The sequence below is a fragment of the Salvelinus fontinalis genome, chromosome 5, assembly GCF_029448725.1.
Source record: "Salvelinus fontinalis isolate EN_2023a chromosome 5, ASM2944872v1, whole genome shotgun sequence".
In the NCBI taxonomy this organism is placed as follows: Eukaryota; Metazoa; Chordata; class Actinopteri; order Salmoniformes; family Salmonidae; genus Salvelinus; species Salvelinus fontinalis.
This window is the reverse complement of record NC_074669.1, coordinates 60,037,121-60,060,772: the sequence shown is the minus strand read 5'-3', so window position 1 is coordinate 60,060,772 and position 23,652 is coordinate 60,037,121. Positions and strand designations below refer to the sequence as shown.

General features: G+C 42.7%; 1 pseudogene; it reads right to left on the bottom strand.

Moving 5' to 3' along the window:
* Window positions 1–3,945: 3,945 nt before the first annotated feature.
* The window catches only part of LOC129855956 (hydroperoxide isomerase ALOXE3-like), a 31,329-nt pseudogene continuing 11,622 nt past the window's right edge, over window positions 3,946–23,652 (bottom strand).

Sequence of the window (23,652 nt, the reverse complement as noted above, 5' to 3'; positions counted from 1 at the left end):
TCTCTGATTGGGAGCCATATTTAAGGCAGCCATAGGCATCATGCATTTGTGGGTAATTGTCTATGTCGATGTTCTATGTTGCATGTGTGCACTTAGTTCTTGCTTAGCTTCACGTTCGTCTGTTTGTTGTTTTTGTTTCGTTTTTTCCTTCTTCTAATAAAGAGAAGATACTTTCCACGTGCTGCATGTTGGTCCTCACTCTCTCCTGAAGACGATCATGACATCAAGGTTATTTTGGAAAACAAAATGTTAAGTTCTGATAATGTACCTTTTTACATGTTAGGAATAAGGTTTGTAGAAGAGGAGCAGGTAACCCAAATACCAAACTTGAACCCATTTGAGATACCTAAACTGGTGCAAAAAGTATTCGGTAAAGTTCAAGCTGTGAGGATCACGAGTACTGGGCTAGTTTTGATTTGTTCTGCTTCTGCAGAGCAGAAAGAGCATGTGTTTTGAGAAGCATGCCATGTCGTGGGTAGCTCTTCGGATCAGGGCACCCGTCAAGGGGGTAATTTTGGGAAGTTTATGTTAAATAAATAAAGTATATCCCTGGAGTGGTTGATGCATGTCGTATGAATTGAGTGGTAAATCAAGGAAAAGTAAAGAGTGTCTGTTTTTTTTAAGTGTCCCTCCCTACCCAGGTGATGTTGGGATATATGAATTATCATGTAAGAGCGTTTGTCCCAAGAGGGATGCAGTGTGATCACTGTCAAGCTTTTGGGCATGTGGAAAATGTCTGCAGAAGGGGCAAGCCAAGATGTACATGTTGTGGAGGAGACCATCTGTGTTGTAGAAGTGAGGAGAATGTGAAGTGTTGCGATTGTGGTGGGAACCATGAGGCGATGTCTTTGGAGGGAAGGAGGATGAGGTGGCTAGAGTCAGCGCTAATCAGAGCATCTCATATGCATTCTGATTGGCTAGACCTGGCTCCCAAGTGGGGAGTCATGAGGCCCACTCATGGCTGCGCCCATGCCCATAGATTAGGGCCTAATGAATTTATTTATATTTACTAATTTCCTTATGAACTAACTCAGGAAAATCGTTGAAATTGTTGCATGTTGCGTTTATATTTTTGTTCAGTATAGTTCAACATACAACCATTCTATGTAAACGTGCAAATGCAATCTACATGGAATATCCTGCTACAGTATGAAAGTTGCACAACATTTCGTGTTTTGACATCAGATGTTATTGATTTGGTAGCGATAATAACAGTTACAGCTATCACAATGCACTTACAAATTGCTGTAGCAAATCTTACTTTTATCTAAACACCATTATTATTCAAATTTCTTCCCAAAACAAAGGTTGCTTCTAAATGAATATCTTCTGAAATTAGTGTGCAAAATAAAGCACGGGCTTGGGCCGCATGGACCATGAACATGGAGACAAGGATGAAGATAAAAATGAAGACTTAATTTAATGAAATCGAAAAGCTCTTGATCAACCAACATATAAAATAGTTTCTTACATAAGGCAAACACACAAAGTATAGGTACAGCTACTATCTCTATCTTGGCTGCATGGACAGTAGTTTCCTTCTGGCTCCTTCTGGCTTCTTCCTTCTGGCTTTCAATTGAAAGCTACACTGGTAATAAATCAAGAATATCACTTGCTCTCAGCAGCAAGGCACTATGGGATGTAGGAAGCGGCCATTTTGAAGTTTACTCCCCACACTGCCCTTTTAGAGGAAGGGAGCTGTAGGTGAAAGATATTACCCTTCCAAGGCTACCTGTCCCCAGGGGGACTACACTGGATCTCCTGGTCTAGCTGGAAAATGGAAGGCCACCTACTACTTTGTATGCAAGGTTAGGTCAAAGACAGTACAGTATGAAGATAGACTAAAACTGCTTCTCCAATAGAAATCCCTGATCACACTTGTAGGCGATGTCATGGCGACGTTGGCTAGCTGAGTGAATGCTTGAAACATGTCCTCGGGTCCAACGGTCGTCTCGCGCTGAACTGTGCATGTGCAGGCTGTCAAATCAAAGTCGATCATTCGATAAAAAGTAGTTAAAAACGTGTCAGTTTGTCACTCACGAGGTTGGAGTAATAACAAGTTCAACTACTTAAGACATTGGTTCAAATCTAGGTTGTGCCTTTATATTTCGAGAAAATGAACTACAAAAAAGTAACTGCTCGATCTTGGCCAGCTCTGGTAATGTGCCTCTCAGACACCTGCATCCTGAATCCTAACAAAGATGGTGGATACAGTGCATTCGGAAAGTATTCAAACCCATTGACTTTTTCTACATTTCGTTACGTTACAGCTTTACTCTAAAAATGAGTAAATATTTTTTTATTTCATCAATCTACACACAATACCCCATAATGACAAAGCGAAAACAGGTTTTTAGAAAGTTTAGCTAAAAAAAAAGAAATACCAGACAACATGACTTGAGACTCTAAATTGAGCTCAGGTGCATCCTGTTCCTATTGATCATCCTTGAAATGTTTCTACAACTTGATTGGAGTCCACCTGTGGTAAATTAAATTGGTTAGACGTGATTTGGAAAGGCACACACCTGTCTATATAAGGTCCCACAGGTGACAGTGCATTATCAGAGCAAAAACCAAGCCATGAGGTCAAAGGAATTGTCCGTAGCGCTCTGAGACAAGATTGTGTAGAGGCACAGATCTGGGGAAGGGTAGCAAAAACATTCCACAGCATTGAAGGTTCCCAAGAATACAGTGGCCTCCATCTTTCTTAAATGGAAGAAGTTTGGAACCACCAAGACTTCCTAGAGCTGGCCACCAGGCTAAACTGAGCAATCGGGGGAGAAGGGCCTTGGTCAGGGAGGTGACCAAGAACCCGATGGTCACTCTGACAGAGCTCCAGAGTTTCTCTGTGGAGATGGGAGAACCTTCCAGAAGGACAACCATCTCTGCAGCACTCCACCAATCATCATGGTGAAAAATGGTGGTGGCAGCATCATGCTTTGGGGAAGTTTTTCAGCGGCAGTGATTGGGAGACTAGTCAGGATCGAGGGAAAGAAGAATGGACCAAAGTAAAGAGAGAGATCCTTGATGAAAACCTGCTTCAGAGCGCTCAGGACCTCAGATTGGGGCAAAGGTTAACCTTCCAACAGGACAACGACCCTAAGCGCACAGCCAAGACAAAATAGCTGTGCAATGACGCTCCCCATCCAACCTGAGAGAGCTTGAAAGGATCTGCAGAGACGAATGGGAGAAACTCCCCAAATACAGGTGTGCCAAGCTTGTAGCATCATACCTTAGACAACTCAAAGCTGTAAACGCTGCCAAAAGTGCTTCAACAATGTACAGAGTAAAGGGTCTGAATACTTATGTAAATGTGATATTTCAGTTGTATTTCTTTTATACATTTGAAAAAATTCAAAAAACTGTTTTTACTTTGTCGTTATGGGGTATGTAGATTAATGAGGGAAAAATTATGACATCATTTAAGAATAAGGCTGTAACGTAACAAAATACCTTTTGAATGCACTGTAAATGAAGCCGTTTCCTTTATATATTTTTGTCAGTTCCGGTCTACTTAACTTGGACACCAATGCAATAACAGCTGAGTCTGATCTACTTAGTTCATTGACTTTCATTGATCCAGAAAAAAACAGCATTTGGTGTCTCTCGCTCCCTAATTTGATAGCCATGACCCTAGGGGATTGGAGTTAATGACTATTTTAAGGTTCACTCGACTGATTGTGCCACACTAGACCAAAGTGTATGATGATGACACAAGTTATTTTTTTAGGCAAGTCAGTTAAGAAGAAATTCTTATTTACAATGACAATGTTCAGGGGCAGAACGACAGATTTTTACCTTGTCAGCTCGGGGATTCGATCCAGCAACCTTTTGGTTACTGGCCCAACGGTCTAACCACTAGGCTACCTGCCACCCCAAAAAACATAAGTTTAAACTAAAGTTGACCTGAATATTTTGATTGAAATCACACAAAAAAATTGCACTTTGACCCTTCATCTACTTGTCTAGGTAGGGGTAATGAACTTGTAAAAATACAACCCAGTACAACAACAAAAAACAAGACATCTACAATGTTCTGGGTAAATTTGACCCGCACTTTGACCTTTATAACTCTTGAACGATGCGTCCTAGTAACAAGCTGCTTCCTGCACAGAGCAACATTTATTTGAAGTGGAGTAAAGGTTAAATAAAACGGAGTTGCTGACGATCTGACTTTTCCCTGAACTTTTATTCTCCGGACTAAAGATCCTGAAGCTTCTGCTCATCACATTCTGTGCATGTGTTTATTCTCTACATTACCACAGTCATTGCTCTGCTCTTAGAGAACAGGCTACTCTGACGAATGGTGCTCTTTAATAAAGATGGATCAAAGCTGAATCAATGTCTGCAAGATCACATAATGAACCGACTATAATAGCATAGTATTACATTACTGTAAGACAAAAACACCAGAGCATTTTTCTCTCATGTGGCCAAAACTTAATAGGTCCACTAGGCAAAATACACAGGTAGGCTATGCTACAGTTAACACTATCTGCTCCACAATTCACACAATGTACATCATTCAAAACAACACTGTAGGGTAGTTTGAAACGCTGTATAACTCAAGAAGATCAAACTGATTGAGATTAAATGGTTGGTATGCAGATACTGCATGGATGTTTCACCGGTAAAACTTGAAGAATTATCATTCTTGATTGACAGTGAGAAAGGTGAAGGGAAGGAGAACTACATTGTTTTCAGAAGAAAAGGTCTGGGAGAAGTCAGATCCGCAGCCACATTTTGATAAGGGAAACTGTACTTAATGTAATTTCCAAATTGGCCCAGAACATCAATCGTGTATAGTCTTTTCTAACATAATAGAAGGGTTAAGTAAAATGTTATTTATAATATTTTTGTTTCAGGTCAAGTTCTAGTTCAAGTGCAACATGTATCTAACAATTGAACCAAAGTCAAATACCTAGGTTGCATTTATTAGGGCACACCGTAGAAAAAGGTTGTAAAACATGCTTCAATGGAAAATGAAAACAAGTGGTTCTTATTGGACAAGTCCAGGTAGTCTCTCCCTGTATCTGTGCATTTCTTCCATTTGGTGCCTAAAAAATACGACCCCCGACTCATTTTACAGGGCCACACTGTTCTCGACATTGTTGGGATTCAGGTAGGTATATGACAGGGGCAAAGAGACATTCCTGCCTTGGATTTCAAAGTTGCATTTCTTCATCATATCTTGAGTTTTGTGAATCAGTTCCAGAGGGGTCTTCTCGCTGAAGTGATCCTGATAGCCATTTCCAAGAGCGACCTAAGTAGGCAAGAGTTGATGAAATAACATGGAAACTGTTGTTTCATGAACCACTGAGGATATTTTAATTATGACTACTAAGGAAACGATTCGATTGGGATTGTAATGAAATGTTTTAAAGTTATAGAATATATTTTATTACAGTTTCTCTCATATACTCACATAGTCAGTGGACTGCGCGCTCAGAAGGTACACCACTGCCATGCCATTGACAGTGGTATTGATGTCAGGGAAGGTCTTCAGCATGGTGCTCTCAGTACACTGCCCCTTAGTGGTGGGAGGTGGTTGTTGCAGGGAGATGGGGAAGTTGGGCATCCAGCCCCCAAAATCAAACTGGAATGACAATGGCGAAATAGATCAAACTACTTTGCTTTTCCAATATAATACATCAGAAACACGCCAAGCTAAAAATCACACAATAGGTTTCATCACCTGTCCATTGTTGACTGCAGCATGTTGGACAGACACTGTGAAGATCACCATGGTGAGAAACTTGACCAGCTCTGTCACTGAACTGAAAGACTGAGGGATTCCTGCATGGAGATGGTACAGTAAACCACTTCATTCAGACACTGTATTGACATTTAGCTAATTATCTGGGATATAGTTTTGGAATGTTAACCATGGAAGGGAAGTTGACCTAAAATCCAGAAATTCCCGAGTGATTCCATACATTGAAACTAATTTGGTGGAGTTTGCCCTCTCTCCCTCTCTCTCTCTGTAGTGCTGAATGCAGACAGCTGCAAAACTAGTCACATGATACATTATGTATCATTGTACACTGCTCGCTTTGCTTCATTGTCAGTGAATGAGTCAATCAGAAATCTATGAATTGTGGACAAATGCTTTGTTTTATTGAAACCAACAGCCGAATAAGCTATTTTTTTGTGGAATGGTAATTCTTATCTAACTAGCAACTACTTTGCTCTCTTCTGATTGGTCAGATGTTTGTTAATTGTTGGAAGCTAACAGGAAGTATTTTTCCATGGACATTGTAGATACTTTCACCAGCTAGCACAAGGATGAAGGACTCATCTGGACAGCTGGTAAGAGCTAGCTACTATCTTTTTCTGAGAGATTTAGAGGATTACTGCAGTTTTTGTCACTTTTGCAAAAAAATGTAAACTTATTTGCCAACTTTTTGCTACTTTCTTGGGACGTGTCTGAAACAGAATCTCTGAACAACAATAGCCCTGAACCTCTGGCTAATGCTAAACTAGCTGGACCATTAGACAATGCTAATCAAGCTGGACCTTTGGACAATGCTATTGACTTTGTAGCCCCCCATCACTTCTCACGGCACCTGAAAATGTACCTACCACCAGCTTTTCAGGGAGATGGCACAGGTTGTTTGCTTGCTGGTCTTGGCGCTTTGAAGTGGCTGTGCAGGCAATGTACAATCTGCCAGATATGGAGTTGGACCTGTGCTAGCCTCAGTATTGCCCACACACCTAGCTGATTCAGCATTCCTCTACTGGGACAGCCTTTCGCTAAAGGTTCAGAAGACCTACTCTGTTGTCAAGACCAAACTCAAGGAAGCCCTTGTCCTCAAGCACTCTCTTCCATTCTTTCAGACACATGTGAATGCTCGCCCTGGGAAGCCTGGTGAGAGCTTGGATGTGTACATTGCTGACATCACTCGTTGGTTCTGGAGGCCTTCCCAGACTTTGACCACAAGGCACAGGAAGGGGAGAAGTTTCACCACTTTGCAGCCGGATTGGACCCAGCCTTGCAGGCGAAGATTCATGAAAATGGAGCGGAGGACATCGGTGATGCCCTGCTCGTTGGAAGTTGCTTTGAAAGAGCATGTGCAGCTCTCCAACTACATGCTGCATACCCGCCAGTGGCACAGACCCCAGACTAGGTTGCTATGGTTCGTTCTAATGACACGGATGAGACGCTCCTTCATGCTGTGAAATAGCTGACTCTCACTGTGAATATCCTGAAGAGTGAAGTACGCCAGCTACAGGTGGAAAACCAGAACCTCACACAGTGTTTTGGCTTCTGGGCCGACAGGACCTCCACCCCATCCAATGATGCTGCCAGAAGAGCACTCGGCTTCTCACCAGACCATCAAACTCAACATCCATCATGAGCCTACTACTCACCTGAATGCCGTGGCCCAGAGTGTCACCGTCTGTAATTTATTGCCTCCCCAGAATACTGCCAATGCCAACGTGATTGGAGCTCTGATGGTGGAAGCTGTCGCTACTACTCTCTAGACTACCCACCAAGAGTTCACTACCCAGACTACAGGCACCAGTCTGATGCAAGGGACAGATGACACGGCAGCCCGAGTCCACCTCCAAGGATAGAGGCATAGGTGAGCCCTCATTACAGGTGCATTGTACACTTCCAGTCCCCTGACAGACATTAGGCAGTCTAACGTGTCTGGTTCCACACAGCAGGGAAACGATCACTAGTTCTTTGTTAAGGAGCAAACCAGTTCAGCCAGTGCACCAGAGCTCCTTGTTGACACCACACGATTCAAAATCGAAAGTGACAAGATGGCTTCCACAGAGGGTGTTTCAGCTAACATACTTGCCATCTTTGAGGGAATTGAAGTGTCTGCTCTTCTTGACCCAGGATCGACCATTTCCATCATCAGTGAGGATTTCAGAACTTCACATCCAGCTCTGAAAAAGCGCCCCATGAAGACATCCTTTGCATTTGCTCGCTCTGTCAATGGACAATGTTTGGACATTCCCTGGACTTTGTCAGTATGCATTTCCCCTAGGGAAAGAACATCTCAAGCATGAGTTCCAAGCTGTCAGAGGGGCCCACCATTCAGTGATACTAGGCTTGGTTTCCTGCAACAGCAACATGCCCTGCTGGATATCAGTTGTAGAAGAGCTGCTGTACCACATCACCTTCCCTGGATGTTGCTGCACCCTCTATGAAGATGGATGACTTGTCCCCATGCTGCTGTGCTGTTTGTTGCTACTTGGCTACCTGCCAAACTTTTCAGTTTTACTTTTAATAACAGTTTCATCAATCTGCATTTAACACATTTAACAACAACTTCTTAGTTTTTTCTTCGCTCTACTTTCTTCATTCAACTTTTTCACCATGGATGCTTTATCTGGACATGGTTCTACAGGACCTCCACCAGCCGAAAAAACTAAGTAGTAACATCTAACTGCAGTTACTGTACTCATAATATACAGGAGAACTATCGCCTTATGGTGAGGATAGCCGTATTGCAAGCCCAGCTTCAGATGCAATTGTTAGGCACGGGTAATTTAAGTGTAGGAAAGAATGACATAGCACCTGTGCCACCAGTAAGTCCAGATAACAGTAAAAATCCCTCTGCACAGATAATAGTATAAATCCATCTGCACAGATAATAGTATAAATCCCTCTGCACAGATAATAGTATAAATCCCTCTGCACAGATAATAGTATAAATCCCTCTGCACAGATAATAGTATAAATCCCTCTGCACAGATAATAGTATAAATCCCTCTGCACAGATAATAGTATAAATCCCTCTGCACAGATAATAGTATAAATCCCTCTGCACAGATAATAGTATAAATCCCTCTGCACAGATAATAGTATAAATCCCTCTGCACAGATAATAGTATAAATCCCTCTGCACAGATAATAGTATAAATCCCTCTGCACAGATAATAGTATAAATCCCTCTGCACAGTCTCCACAGCCAGACAATTTTCTCAAGGCTCCTGGAAAGAAATGCTGTCGGCATGCTCAACCTGTGTCGCTCATTCAGCCGCCAGAGACTTTAAACCAGTTCTCCCCATTAAGCAATGAGTCAGAGGCAGAGCCTTCTCAAGTCTCCCCTCCACCCGTTACGGGTTCTGAGCTGCCGAAGACTCCCACCATTGGCTCTGACCAATTGAAAACCCTAGTCATTTGCGACGCCATTACCCGCAATATTAGACTTAAGAATCATCATCCAGCGATCATACACTGTTTACCAGGGAGCAGGGCTACAGACGTAAAGGCTAACCTAAAGAGGGTGCTGGCTAAGTCTAAAACTGGTGAGCATAGGGATATTGTTATCCACGTTGGTACCAACGATGTTAGGATGAAACAATCAGAGGTCGCCAAGCGCAACATAGCTTCAGCGTGTAAATTCGCTAGAAAGATGTTTCGGCATCCAGGTGTGCAAAGCCCTTACAGACTTACCCAGAAAGACTCACATCTGTAATTGTTGCCAAAGGCTATTCTAACATGTATTGGCTCAGGGGTGTGAATCCGTATGTAAATTAGATATTTCTGCATTTAATTTTAAATACATTTGCAAAAATATTAGATTTTTTTTTTTCTCGCATTGAAATTATGGAGTATTGTGTTTAGATGGGTGAGAAAATAATACTATTTCATCCATTTTGATTTAAGGCTGTAACACAACAAAATGTGGAATAAGCCAAGGGGTATAAATACTTTCTGAAGGCACTTTATGTGCAGGATTATTTTTCAAAGTGCGTCAACCTCTGTGCCATGAAAGACCAGCACTGTCTCTTCAAGAACTTTGTCAGCAAACATGGCATACCAGAGACCTTGAACACTGACCAAGAACATCAGTTTGAGGCAGACATTGTCCGAGACCTTTGCCAGTTGCTGGGAGTTTAGAAGACCAGAACCAGCCCCCATCATCCACAATGGGATGGTGGAACAATTTAAAATCGGACACTCATCAATCTCCTGACCAAGACACTGCCCCAACAGCCTGGTGACGAGTGCCTCAACCAACTTGCCCTGGCCTACAACACCAGCACTCCCTCTACAATGGATTTCAGCCTCTTCTGTCTGACACATGGTTGAGAAGCGAAGATGTCAGCCAGGCTACTGTTCCCCTCTGGACTGCAGTGGTCCGTCTCTACACGGGGATCGCCAGCAGATCATACAGCTCAACTCACCGACATGGTCCAGTCTGTCCTTTGGGTCTCCCACACAGAACAGAGAACATGCTCACTTTCAACAAAAACGGAACTACGACGAATGTCATGCACATTCTCTACAACCCAGGAGACCTCGTGTGGCTTAAAGACCCTACAATAGCACATCAGAAGCTTTCACATCACTGGAAAGGTCCCTTTTGAGGAGTGCCTTGGATCTACAGAAGAGGACCCTGGTGTAATCTACAGGGTCAGGTACCTGCTGGACCAATCTAACAAGACCCAAGTGATCCACTAAAATCGTTTAAGACCGTACACCTCTGGAACGTTCTGGAACGAATGAGCCTGTGGAACACTTTCCTGCACATCCTTGACCTCTGACCCTGACAGCCTTGTCAGGTGCCTTACCCTTCACATTCTCTAGGCCCTGTGAGACATGGGAACACTACTTACCTGAGACGTCCCTGGATCCCCCTGTGCCTCACCAGGCCCCTTGTCATGACCCCTCTTGCCCAGCCCATTAGACATTGACCCACCTGACCCCTCAGTAGACCAGATGTCTCTACCCCAACCAGCAGTACTGGAGCAAAGTTCGTCTGAGAACCCAGGTCGCCGCCGAATTAGTCTCTTAAGTGACAGGGGAGTCTATGCCCTGAAGTGAGAAGTCTACAGATCTTTGGACCTCCAGCAGTATTATTATTTTCTTATCGAATGTAGAAACGGGGACGTTTCTCTAGGGGGAGGGGGGAAGAAATGTAAGATTATTGTATGAGTTATTTTCTAAGCCACTGTTGTTAGTTCTACAGTGTGGTGAATTGGAATGGTAATTGATTATCTACCTTGCAACTACTTTGCGCTATTCTGATTGGTCAGATGTTTGTTAATTGTTGGAAGAGAACAGGAAGAATGGCAGCATTTATGAATGCTTGTAAAAGTGTTCAGTTAAAGATTTTAAAAAACAAAGAGTAATCAGTCTCCATCCAGTTTCTATCCAAAAAGAGAGTCATCCATCCACCATTGAAAGAACTATGAAATTACATTATTTTCTATATGTTTCCATCCACAGCTTTTATGTAAGTCAAACTGTATACAAAAAGTAATGACAGCTGTGATGGAAACAGGAAGTTTCGGTACAATTACAATAAATAACAGCAGATCATTTGTTCGTTCGACATTGTGGGATATTTGTGTGTCGGTCAAATGAATTATGCAAGAAATGGCAGTGGAAATATCTTTTGTGCAAATATTGATATAATAACCATCATATCCAAGAAAACTTGCAGTCACGCAATGATATGGTGTGTGGTCCACTACGACTTGGTTATTGTGGGAAGTTTATAGAGCTGCAACGGGCCGGGGCTCGCTTTCCGTGGTTATGGTTCCAGGAACTGACACAGCCACTCGTTTTTAGCATACACATTTCAGCAACATGTTACAGATTAAATAAATTATGATGAACTTCCCAGGGTGGTGAAAGTGCACAGTGATGATATTGATGCTCCTTTCCAATAAATATTGAAGGTTTATTCTGGTGACATGATGATAGATGCTTGACTGCCATAATAATCTCCTAATGTAGACTACCCCCATCCTCACTGTATCTGCCAGCTGTTGGCTAGAGCACACGTGCCAAGACCAGAGTAGGCACATTTGCTATTTAATGCAACAGTTTGTGACAAAACTATCGATAGTTTAAAATGTGATGGAAACACATTGAACTTGAGATTTAAAAAAAAAATTTTTTTTGAAAAAGTAAATTGTCGTCATGCACTGATTTCTATCAGCAACAAGTCCATTTGGTGGAAACACCACTGGTGGGAAAATTTGAAAAAAGATTTTAGAATATTCACATGAAAATCTGATGCCAATTGGTTTCAAACCTACAGTAGATACTGTATGGAATCACTTGGAATGTTCTGGATATTACGTATTATCAGAAACACTCATCAACAAATCAGATCTGTACATTTGTATTGCACTGATGTAGTCTTATGATTAAGAGTTGAGAAAGAGCTACTGTGTCTTTTAAATGAGAAAAGTGTAACCTGTGCTGGTTTCTGCCAGGAAGCCATGGAAGAAGATCTCCTTGATCCAGTTCTGCAGTTCAGAGTCCTTCTGGACGTCTGAGTCACAGGTGTAGTAGTGACCAATCATTTTCTGAACAAACCTATACAAAACCACAGGACAACATCAGGTATTAGCAAAACACTATGACAAAACACAGGGCAGTTAGGGGCCTTATGAGTAGTGTAACTTGGTGATTTTTATTTCACCTCATTTTAACATTGTCATAAAGAGCACATGTTAAACTTCATTAAAAAAATATATATCAGAGGTTAAATAAAAATATTATAGTAAGTGCCTATTAAGTGACAAAGTAACAGGGTTGACCGTAAGTGTTTTGACGATGTTATCTTAAATCAGCCATAAATCTCATGGTGACAGGGAATGGACGCTTGTTCTGTGCAACAGGGAGGGGAAATTACATTTTCATTTAACTAGGCACAGACGAAAGCACAAAGGGCAAGAAGGTAGAGACAACAATACATCACGCAAAGCAGCCACAACTGTCAGTAAGTGTCCATGATTGAGAATTTGAATGGTGAGATGGAGATAAAACTGTCCTGTTGGAGTGTTTGTTGCAGCTCGTTGCAGTCGCTAGGCACTAATTTCACGGAATGACCCAGCAATGATATTATGGGCTACATTGTCATAGTGCAAAAGAGCACAAATCTTTGCAAAAAAATACCATAAACCTCATTATAATCTGGCAGCATGATTTACTTTGGAGGAAGGAGTTCACTAGAGTTAGTAAACTGAGCAAACATGTAGCTGCATGAACTAGCCTCCTTATAATACACAAATCTAATTGTGCTGTCAAATTGACAGATCTTGGATTTTTTTCACCACAAAACTCAAGAGACTTGTACACACACTACCTGTGAACGATGTCCCACAGCCTGAGTCCATCATCCCTGTAGAAGAAGTTGGAGATTGACTCCAGACCGCGTGCAATGATGTCCTCCGGCATACAGAGGGAGCTGTAGGTCAATGAGGCCACAGCTTTCTTCAGGAACTCCATCATCCCTGGACCTCCTACACTGGCATTCTTCAAGATGGGTTAAAGGGATAGTTCACCTTTTTTTAATCATAACATAATCTATATCACAGAGAAAAAAATATCCACCCTGGTCTAAAGTATTATTTTAATTTTTTATTTGTTTTGCAAAAATGTGCTGTTTCCATCAAGCCTGTCCGGTACTTCAGCCACATAAACCATGTTTCCATCCAACCATTTTATGTAACCAGTGAGAAAAACCTATCACTTCTCCCTTGTGTCATATAATAGGACATGCAGTGCATTCTAACAGCGATCAATGTTTTAAATATCAAACAGGGTTATCGAAGACAGAACTTGTTAATGACAGACGCCAGGGCAGCTCTGTGGTTTAAGCGACAAAGACAGGTTGCCTGATATCACATAAATTATGCACACGCATCGATGGGGCAGATGGCTGTGTGTTATGGGTCTGAACGGTCAGATAGCTAGCAACAATGACTAGAAGCTACCATGTGGGGAATCGCAGGTGGCTTGTTTCAGCTAGTTGTAGTTCAGCCTGATGATCAGTTTACTCTACCCGGTATGTGTCGCTAGGCAACGCCTGACAGTTCAGACTGATGATCAGTTTACTCTACCGCGGTATGTGTCGCTAGGCAACGCCTGACAGTTCAGCCTGATGATCAGTTTACTCTACCGCGGTATGTGTCGCTAGGCAACGCCTGACAGTTCAGCCTGATGATCAATTTACTCTGCAGTGGTATGTGTCGCTAGGTATACATCTCAAAACGATAACCAGCTCAGTGTCAAATGTGTTACAGGCTTTGATTTTTCCATTTATGTTTTGAGGTTGGACTTTAGCACATACAGTACAGCTCGTTAGCATGTAGGGCGCACCGATTGGTGTCACCTCATTAGACAGTTTGTGTTACACCTGTGCTGGTTGCCATCTTGTTAGTGGGCAGGTGTTTCACCGGTGCTGGCCCAGGTGCTATTTCAGAGATACCAAGGTGGCTTAGCAGTTCAGACGTATTTTTCCGTGTTGTCGTGTCGTGTCCTGTATATATATATATTTACACCTTTTCTTCACATATCTTTTATTTATTTTATTATCCAAGAACTCAACTACAAAAGCTTTCCTGCAAAAGCTTTTCTGCAACCCGCTTCACCAATTACAATAAGTATTATTTACCTCAATCTGAAAATCCATCGTGGAAGATAGCCAGGGGCTAATTCAGAAGCTAGCCTGAAAGCTAACCAGAAGCTACTCCGATAGCTAGCCAGAAGCTAATCTGTAGCTGCCCCGAAATTAGCCGGTTTGCTGGCTAGCGTTGATGTTTCAGCTGCCCACGTTTTGCGGTCATCAGCTATTCCTTTAGCTCGATAATCTACCGGCACTTTTGTGCAACGCGACTCGGACCGGAGCATTCCGGGACTTTTTTTCTCTCAGTTTCCCCGGATTCCAACCGCAGCCTCTGGACACTTGCACCTTGATTTCGCAGCTAGCTAGCTGCATACCGTGTGACTATTGGCTTACGTCGACCCCGGAACTAACTCAAATCATGCTGGAGCTAGCCAGCTGAGGAGTTCCATCACCATCCGGACCCGTTTCTTTGTTGCTGCTGCAGATACGGAACCCCACCGGGCCTTCACGACTGACTGCCGACGTTATCTGCCCGAGGGATTTATCCAACCGGCACCTCCGTCCCGGCGTTACCTGAACGCTCATCTGAGGCCCGCTAATCGTTAGCTGTCTTATCGGCTGCTATCTGAACAAAACCCCACTACACGGAACCTACCGACGGAAACGCACGAGGTATCTACAAACAGACCTCCATCCTATGCTGCTACCGATAGCCATATACCCGGCCAGCTGTCTGGATCGCCACGACCCCAACCAACCTCTACTCACTGGACCCTTATTGATCACTCGATTAAGCTTGCCTCTCCTTAATGTAAATATGCCTTGTCCATTGCTGTTCTGGTTAGTGTTTATTGGCTTATTTCACTGTAGAGATTCTAGCCCTGCTCTCTATACCATATCCAACCCTGCAGTTCCACCACCCACATATGCGATGACATCACCTGGTTTCAATGATGTTTCTAGAGACAAGATCTCTCTCATCATCACTCAATACCTAGGTTTACCTCCACTGTATTCACATCCTACCATACCTTTGTCTGTACATTATTCCTTTAAACTATTTTATCGCCCCCAGAAACTTCCTTTTACTCTCTGCTCTAGTAGCTCTAGGCGACCAATTCTCATAGCTTTTAGCCGTACCATTATCCTACTTCTCCTCTGTTCCTCTGGTGATGTAGAGGTGAATCCAGGCCCTGCAGTACCTGGCTCCACTCCTATTCCCCAGGCGCTCTCTTTTGATGACTTCTGTAACCGTAATAGCCTTGGCTTCATGCATGTTAACATTAGGAGCCTCCTCCCTAAGTTTGTTTTGTTCACTGCTTTAGCACACTCTACCAACCCGGATGTTTTAGCCGTGTCTGAATCCTGGCTTAGAAAGACCACCAAAAATTCAGACATTTTTATCCCCAATTACAATATTTTCAGACAAGATAGAACGGCCAAAGGGGGCGGTGTTGCAATCTACTGCAAAGACTGCCTGCAGAGTTCTGTTATACTATCCAGGTCTGTTCCCAAACAATTTGAACTTCTACTTTTAAAAATCCACCTCTCTAAAAACAAGTCTCTCACCGTTGCCGCCTGCTATAGACCACCCTCTGCCCCCAGCTGTGCTCTGGACACTATATGTGAACTGATTGCCCCCCATCTATCTTCAGAGCTCGTGCTGCTAGGTGACCTAAATTTGAACATGCTCAACACCCCAGCCACCCTACAATCTAAGCTTGATGCCCTCAATCTCACACAAATTATTAATGAACCTACCAGGTACCACCCCAATTCCGTAAACACGGGTACCCTCATAGATATCATCCTAACAAACTTGCCCTCCAAATACACCTCTGCTGTTTTTAACCAAGATCTCAGCGATCACTGCCTCATTGCCTGCATCCGTAATGGGTCAGCGGTCAAACGACCTCCACTCATCACTGTCAAACGCTCCCTGAAACACTTCAGCGAGCAGGCCTTCCTAATTGACCTGGCCGGGGTATCCTGGAAGGATATTGATCTCATCCCGTCAGTAGAGGATGCCTGGTCATTTTTTAAAAATGCCTTCCTCACCATCTTGAATAAGCATGCCCCATTCAAGAAATTTAGAACCAGGAACAGATATAGCCCTTGGTTCTCTCCTGACCTGACTGCCCTTAACCAACAGAAAAACATCCTATGGCGTTCTGCATTAGCATCGAACAGCCCCCGTGATATGCAACTTTTCAGGGAAGCCAGAAACCAATATACACAGGCAGTTAGAACAGCCAAGGCTAGCTTTTTCAAGCAGAAATTTGCTTCCTGCAACACAAATTCAAAAAAGTTCTGGGACACCGTAAAGTCCATGGAGAATAAGAACACCTCCTCCCAGCTTCCAACCGCCCTGAAGATAGGAAACACTGTCACCACCGACAAATCCACTATAATTGAGAATTTCAATAAGCATTTTTCTACGGCTGGCCATGCTTTCCACCTGGCTACCCCTACCCCGGACAACAGCATTGCCCTCCCCTCTGCTACTCGCCCAAGCCTTCCCCATTTCTCTTTCTCCCAAATACAGTCAGCTGATGTTCTTAATGAGCTGCAAAATCTGGACCCTTACAAATCAGCCGGGCTAGATAATCTGGACCCTTTCTTTCTAAAACTATCTGCTGAAATTGTTGCCACCCCTATTACTAGCCTCTTCAACCTCTCTTTCGTGTCGTCTGAGATCCCCAAAGATTGGAAAGCAGCTGCGGTTATCCCCCTCTTCAAAGGGGGGACACCCTTGACCCTAACTGCTAGAGACCTATATCTATCCTACCCTGCCTTTCTAAGGTCTTCGAAAGCCAAGTCAACAAACAGATTACCGACCATTTCGAATCACACCACACCTTCTCCGCTATGCAATCTGGTTTCAGAGCTGGTCATGGGTGCACCTCAGCCACGCTCAAGGTCATAAACGATATCGTAACCGCCATCGATAGGAAACAATACTGTGCAGCCGTATTCATTGACCTGGCCAAGGCTTTTGACTCTGTCAATCACCACATCCTCATTGGCAGACTCGACAGCCTTGGTTTCTCTAATGATTGCCTCGCCTGGTTCACCAACTACTTCTCTGATAGAGTTCAGTGTGTCAAATCGGAGGGTCTGTTGTCCGGGCCTCTGGCAGTCTCTATGGGGGTGCCACAGGGTTCAATTCTTGGACCGACTCTCTTCTCTGTTTACATCAATGATGTCGCTCTTGCTGCTGGTGATTCTCTGATCCACCTCTACGCAGACGACACTATTCTGTATACTTCTGGCCCTTCTTTTGACACTGTGTTAACAACCCTCCAGGCGAGCTTCAATGCCATACAACTCTCCTTCCGTGGCCTCCAACTGCTCTTAAATACAAGTAAAACCAAATGCATGCTCTTCAACCGATCGCTGCCTGCTCCTGCCCGCCTGTCCAACATCACTACTTTGGACGGCTCTGACTTAGAATATGTGGACAACTACAAATACCTAGGTGTCTGGTTAGACTGTAAACTCTCCTTCCAGACCCACATCAAACATCTCCAATCCAAAGTCAAATCTAGAATTGGCTTCCTATTTCGCAACAATTCATCCTTCACCTCATGCTGCCAAACATACCCTCGTAAAATTGACCATCCTACCGATCCTCAACTTCGGCATGTCATTTAGCCTCCAATACCCTACTCAATAAATTGGATGCAGTCTATCACAGTGCCATCCGTTTTGTCACCAAAGCCCCATATACTACCCACCACTGCGACCTGTACGCTCTCGTTGGCTGGCCCTCGCTTCATACTCATTGCCAAACCCACTGGCTCCAGGTCATCTACAAGACCCTGCTAGGTAAAGTCCCCCCTTATCTCAGCTCGCTGGTCACCATAGCAGCACCTACCCGTAGCACGCGCTCCAGCAGGTATATCTCTCTAGTCACCCCCAAAACCAATTCTTCCTTTGGACGCCTCTCCTTCCAGTTCTCTGCTGCCAATGACTGGAACGAACTACAAAAATCTCTGAAACTGGAAACACCTATCTCCCTCACTAGCTTTAAGCACCAGCTGTCAGAGCAGCTCATAGATTACTGCACCTGTACATAACCCATCTACAATTTAGCCCAAACAACTACCTCTTTACCTACTGTATTTATTTATTAATTTATTTTGCTCCTTTGCACCCCATTATTTCTGTCTCTACTTTGCACTTTCTTCCAATGCAAACCAACCATTCCAGTGTTTTTTTTAGTTTTTATTTTACTTGCTGTGTTGTACTCACTTCGCCTCCATGGCCTTTTTATATTTTTATTTATTTATACATATATCTGTTTGCCTTCACCTCCCTTATCTCACCTCACTTGCTCACATTGTATATAGACTTATTTTTTTTCAATTTTTTTTTCACTGTATTATTGACTATATGTTTGTTTTTACTCCATGTGTAACTATGTGTTGTTGTATGTGTCGAACTGCTTTGCTTTATCTTGGCCAGGTCGCAATTGTAAATGAGAACGTGTTCTCAATTTGCCTACCTGGTTAAATAAAGGTTAAATAAAATAAATAAAATAAAAGAGTGGGTGGCCCAGTGCTCCAGATGTCTTGAGATATGTGGAGGGTCAACACCTTTAGGTGTGGTGCTCCCTATTTGAGTTCTAGAAAAACATTCCTTTGTCTGATTTCGTTTTGCGCCACCTTTTTGGTTTGCTTCTTGTCTGTAATTTTGATGTGGGTTTTTCTTTTGTTTGCCTCTTCTTGGGCACATTTTGTCGGAGCACATGGTGGGTGTCTTTTAGGTTCCAGTTGTTGTGGCTAGTCAACTTTCAGTGGACACCCCCATGAGTGTCTTTCAGAACCCCTCCTAAAACCACACCTGTTTTGTTTTGGTTGTTGGTCAGCAGTGGCGTGCCGTGGGCCTGGGGCCTGGGCCTTCAGTGAGGTATTACACAGTCCCACCCAAATTAATCCACCTCATTATGATGCCATGGCTCTAGAAACTATACATTTAGACAGAAACGCAGTATAACCAGGCGTTGCGTCACCTTGAAATTGACAAATTGACATTTTTGGGTAAACAGTGCTTACCCCAAAACATGACACAATCAATGAGTCTTTTCAATATTTCCCTTCACCTTTTCATTGTGCAGCTCCGTTGCCCTGCGCACGTGTTCTTTGAGCTGTAGATCCACTCCGGTGACCCCAAAAGTTTTCAAAAGCACCATTGCTTGTTAGTGCCCAGCCGTACTTTAGTGTCTCGTTGCTGCCTTGGTTAGACAACTCAAGTTTGCAAAGCCAGTGTGGCTCCAAACACCAAATCAATCACTTGCAAATAATAGGCATTCCCAGCAGTACAGTTTGCAGTGCTTCTCGGAGCCAAGGAGCCATTGACAGCACTCGTAGTTGAAACTTTGAAAGTGGCGAGCGAACGAAGCCCTTTCCCGCCTGTGACAGGCTTTGTGGCGTCGGGCGACCTCTCCTTACAATGTCTAACTTTTCTTGAAGAGTTCGTCTTGAGAATGGCGTTATAACTACATCCTCGACCAAATCGATATCTTCTCCTCCTTCCGCCATTGTGGGTTGAAAAAACAGCTTAGTAGTACGCGAATTAATTCGTTTATCAAATTCAGTTTCCTAGATCTCCATAGGACCTGCCTCTCAATATTGGTAATCCAATCAAAAGACGTGCACGCACTACGCCTGCTAGCTGGCTCCTGTGTAACACTGGAGCCAGCCAGCAGGCGTACAATAGCCAACTCTAAAGCTGATTGGTTGACACTAAATTTTCATTTCCATTCACTATAAGCGACAAGCGCCCGCACTGTTGATTCTGAAGGCCTGAGGGCAGATTTTAGACCCCTGGCAACACATGATGGCTGAATATGATTGGATAAAAGATCTAACATAAAGACAAGCCCTCCAAATCTCAACCTGGGGCTGGAAGCAGTGCAACCAAGAGGAAAGCTATGAAATGAAGAGTATAACTCTTACTCTGGGGAATAATTTAATACATATTTGTGGGAAAATATATTTAAAAAAAAATTATATTCTGATGATGTTTAGGCCAGCAGAGAAGGCCTTGCAGGCCCTGATGGCCCACCACTGTTGGTCAGTGACTCTGTTCGTTCCCCCTTCTGTTTGAGTGACATTTTTGCTGGGGAACGCAACAAAAGTTACGATTGTATAATCGTATAGTGTTTAGAAGGCCTTATTTTAGATGTACTTCATGTTGTTTAATCTGAACAGTTTTTAAATAAGTTAGTTGGTAATTTAGGAACGTCCAGAATAATCATTTTCGGAGAATGTAACAATGCTAGTGGAAATGGATGGTATCAGCGATGCATTTATAAGCAAGCAGAAAGTAGGGTGCTTCATTTTTTAACACAGAGCTCTCTTATGCTTTTGAATCAGTTTCCACTAGCATTGTGACATTCCATAAGTATTAGCGTATTATAGAACATTATAATAATGGAATAGGCAGTACCTCTGTGATCACCCCATTCTCTGATATGAGGGCCTTTCTAGCTAGAGTGTTGATCTGCAGAGTGTAGCGGAAGTGAGAGATCAGGAGCTATGGAGAAAGATGGAACGATCGTACATGAAATTCACAACTAAAGAAGCTATGTGTTGTACTGTACTACAAACAACCTACTGCTTCTTTCAATTACAAAAAATACATACAATGAATACATTTATTTGCAAATACTTCAGGTTCTCTTAATTATGTTAAAAGTATTGAGTTAATAGGAAAATGAGAACTCGCACAACTGTAGTGTTAAAACAGTTGAAAACAAACTCAGTGTCTGCATGCACAGCAGCAGGTATATACCTTGTAGATGGGATGCACCATTGGTAGGTTACGCAGTGTCGACACGGCAAACACCTCAGCCAGCAGGTGAGTCCTCAGCAGGTGAAAGTTCAGCTCGTGTTCGGCGAAGTCAGCGTTCCTCACAAAGATCTTGGCCAGGAGCCAGTCATACTCAGAGTCAGTAGGAAGGAAGATGGGGTTGTCTTCTCCAGGATCCTGCTTCAGCTGTGAAAGGAAGCAGAACAATCATGGCTTGCTTCATTAATTGAGAATGTGTATATTGTTACAATTTAAAGACATACGGAAGTTTAATAGTTGTTTGCTTAAAACGAGTTTTGCCTGTATGGTTCATGCAGACATAGGATATAACATCAATCATGAAACCCCCAAATCCTTAGTTTTAGGCTAACAGTATATGCTTTTGCTCATGCTTTTTGCTTTCTGGTCAATTAGTTAATTTCTGGGCAATATTTATGTCCATTTATGGGACTCCTTTTGGTTCAAGAGAACTCCCAGTGGCAAACATTCTGTTAAGATTATTTAATTGGGGTTTCGGAAGTATAGATCTCATTCTTATGTGAGATGTACCTGGATTGCGATGGGCATGAGCTTATCTTCTGGAGTCATGTAGAGCAAGCAGAGAGGAGCAGCCAAGAAGTGCTGTTTCCCGTGGATCACGTTTGCAGTCACTCCATGTAGACGCTTGTAGTCAACCAGGAAGATGTTGCCAATCTGTTTAGGTTAGGACATTAATGAGTTAGGAAGACGTTGCCTTTCTGTTTAGGTTAGGACATTAATGAGTTAGGAAGACGTTGCCTTTCTGTTTAGGTTAGGACATGAATGAGTTAGGAAGACGTTGCCTTTCTGTTTAGGTTAGGACATTAATGAGTTAGGAAGACGTTGCCTTTCTGTTTAGGTTAGGACATTAATGAGTTAGGAAGACGTTGCCTTTCTGTTTAGGTTAGGACATTAATGAGTTAGGAAGACGTTGCCTTTCTGTTTAGGTTAGGACATTAATGAGTTAGGAAGACGTTGCCTTTCTGTTTAGGTTAGGACATTAATGAGTTAGGAAGACGTTGCCTTTCTGTTTAGGTTAGGACATTAATGAGTTAGGAAGACGTTGCCTTTCTGTTTAGGTTAGGACATTAATGAGTTAGGAAGACGTTGCCTTTCTGTTTAGGTTAGGACATTAATGAGTTAGGAAGACGTTGCCTTTCTGTTTAGGTTAGGACATTAATGAGTTAGGAAGACGTTGCCTTTCTGTTTAGGTTAAGACATTAATGAGTTAGGAAGACGTTGCCTTTCTGTTTAGGTTAGGACATTAATGAGTTAGGAAGACGTTGCCTTTCTGTTTAGGTTAGGACATTAATGAGTTAGGAAGACGTTGCCTTTCTGTTTAGGTTAGGACATTAATGAGTTAGGAAGACGTTGCCTTTCTGTTTAGGTTAAGACATTAATGAGTTAGGAAGACGTTGCCTTTCTGTTTAGGTTAGGACATGAATGAGTTAGGAAGACGTTGCCTTTCTGTTTAGGTTAGGACATTAATGAGTTAGGAAGACGTTGCCTTTCTGTTTAGGTTAGGACATTAATGAGTTAGGAAGACGTTGCCTTTCTGTTTAGGTTAGGACATGAATGAGTTAGGAAGACGTTGCCTTTCTGTTTAGGTTAGGACATTAATGAGTTAGGAAGACGTTGCCTTTCTGTTTAGGTTAGGACATTAATGAGTTAGGAAGACGTTGCCTTTCTGTTTAGGTTAGGACATTAATGAGTTAGGGAGGCAGATGTTGCCAACAACACCACCATGCCAAAGGAAGAGTACTGACTGTCACGTTCTGACCTTAGTTCCTTTTTTATGTCTTTATTTTAGTTTGGTCAGAGCGTGAGTTGGGGTGGGCATTCTATGTTGTTTTTCTATGTTTTGTTCTGTTGTTCTATTTCTATGTGTTTGGCCTAGTATGGTTCTCAATCAGAGGCAGGTGTTAGTTGTTGTCTCTGATTGGGAGCCATATTTAGGTAGCCTGTTTATTGTGTTTTGTGGGTGGTTGTTTCCTGTGTCTGTACCATACGGGAATGTTTCGATTTCCGTTTGTTCATTCACTTTGTTATTTTGGATTTTTGTAGTGTTCAGTTTTTTATATTAAAATGGACATTTACCATGCTGCACATTGGTCCGATATCTCTTATTCCTCGTCAGAAGAAGAGGAAAGTTGTTACACTGACACAATGTACAGCATATTGTATTGTACTACACACAATTTCCTGAGGAAGAAACCACTAGAGCAATAACAGAACGATGAATGACATATATTACTCAATTTTTACAAACCTGAATTTCTGCTTCAAGGTTTTTTCCGAAAAGGGAAGCCTTCACCATGTCTTCTGTGACGGGGAAGTTCTCTGGAAGCTTGGAGCAGCGATGGATCATCATGGGGTTGATGCCGTTCAGAAGCTGGTACCCGAAAAACTCATCCTCCTTCCAGTTCTTTTCGACATATTCTAGAAAAAAACAAAATTATCATGTGTAAAATGAAACTTTGTGCAAAAT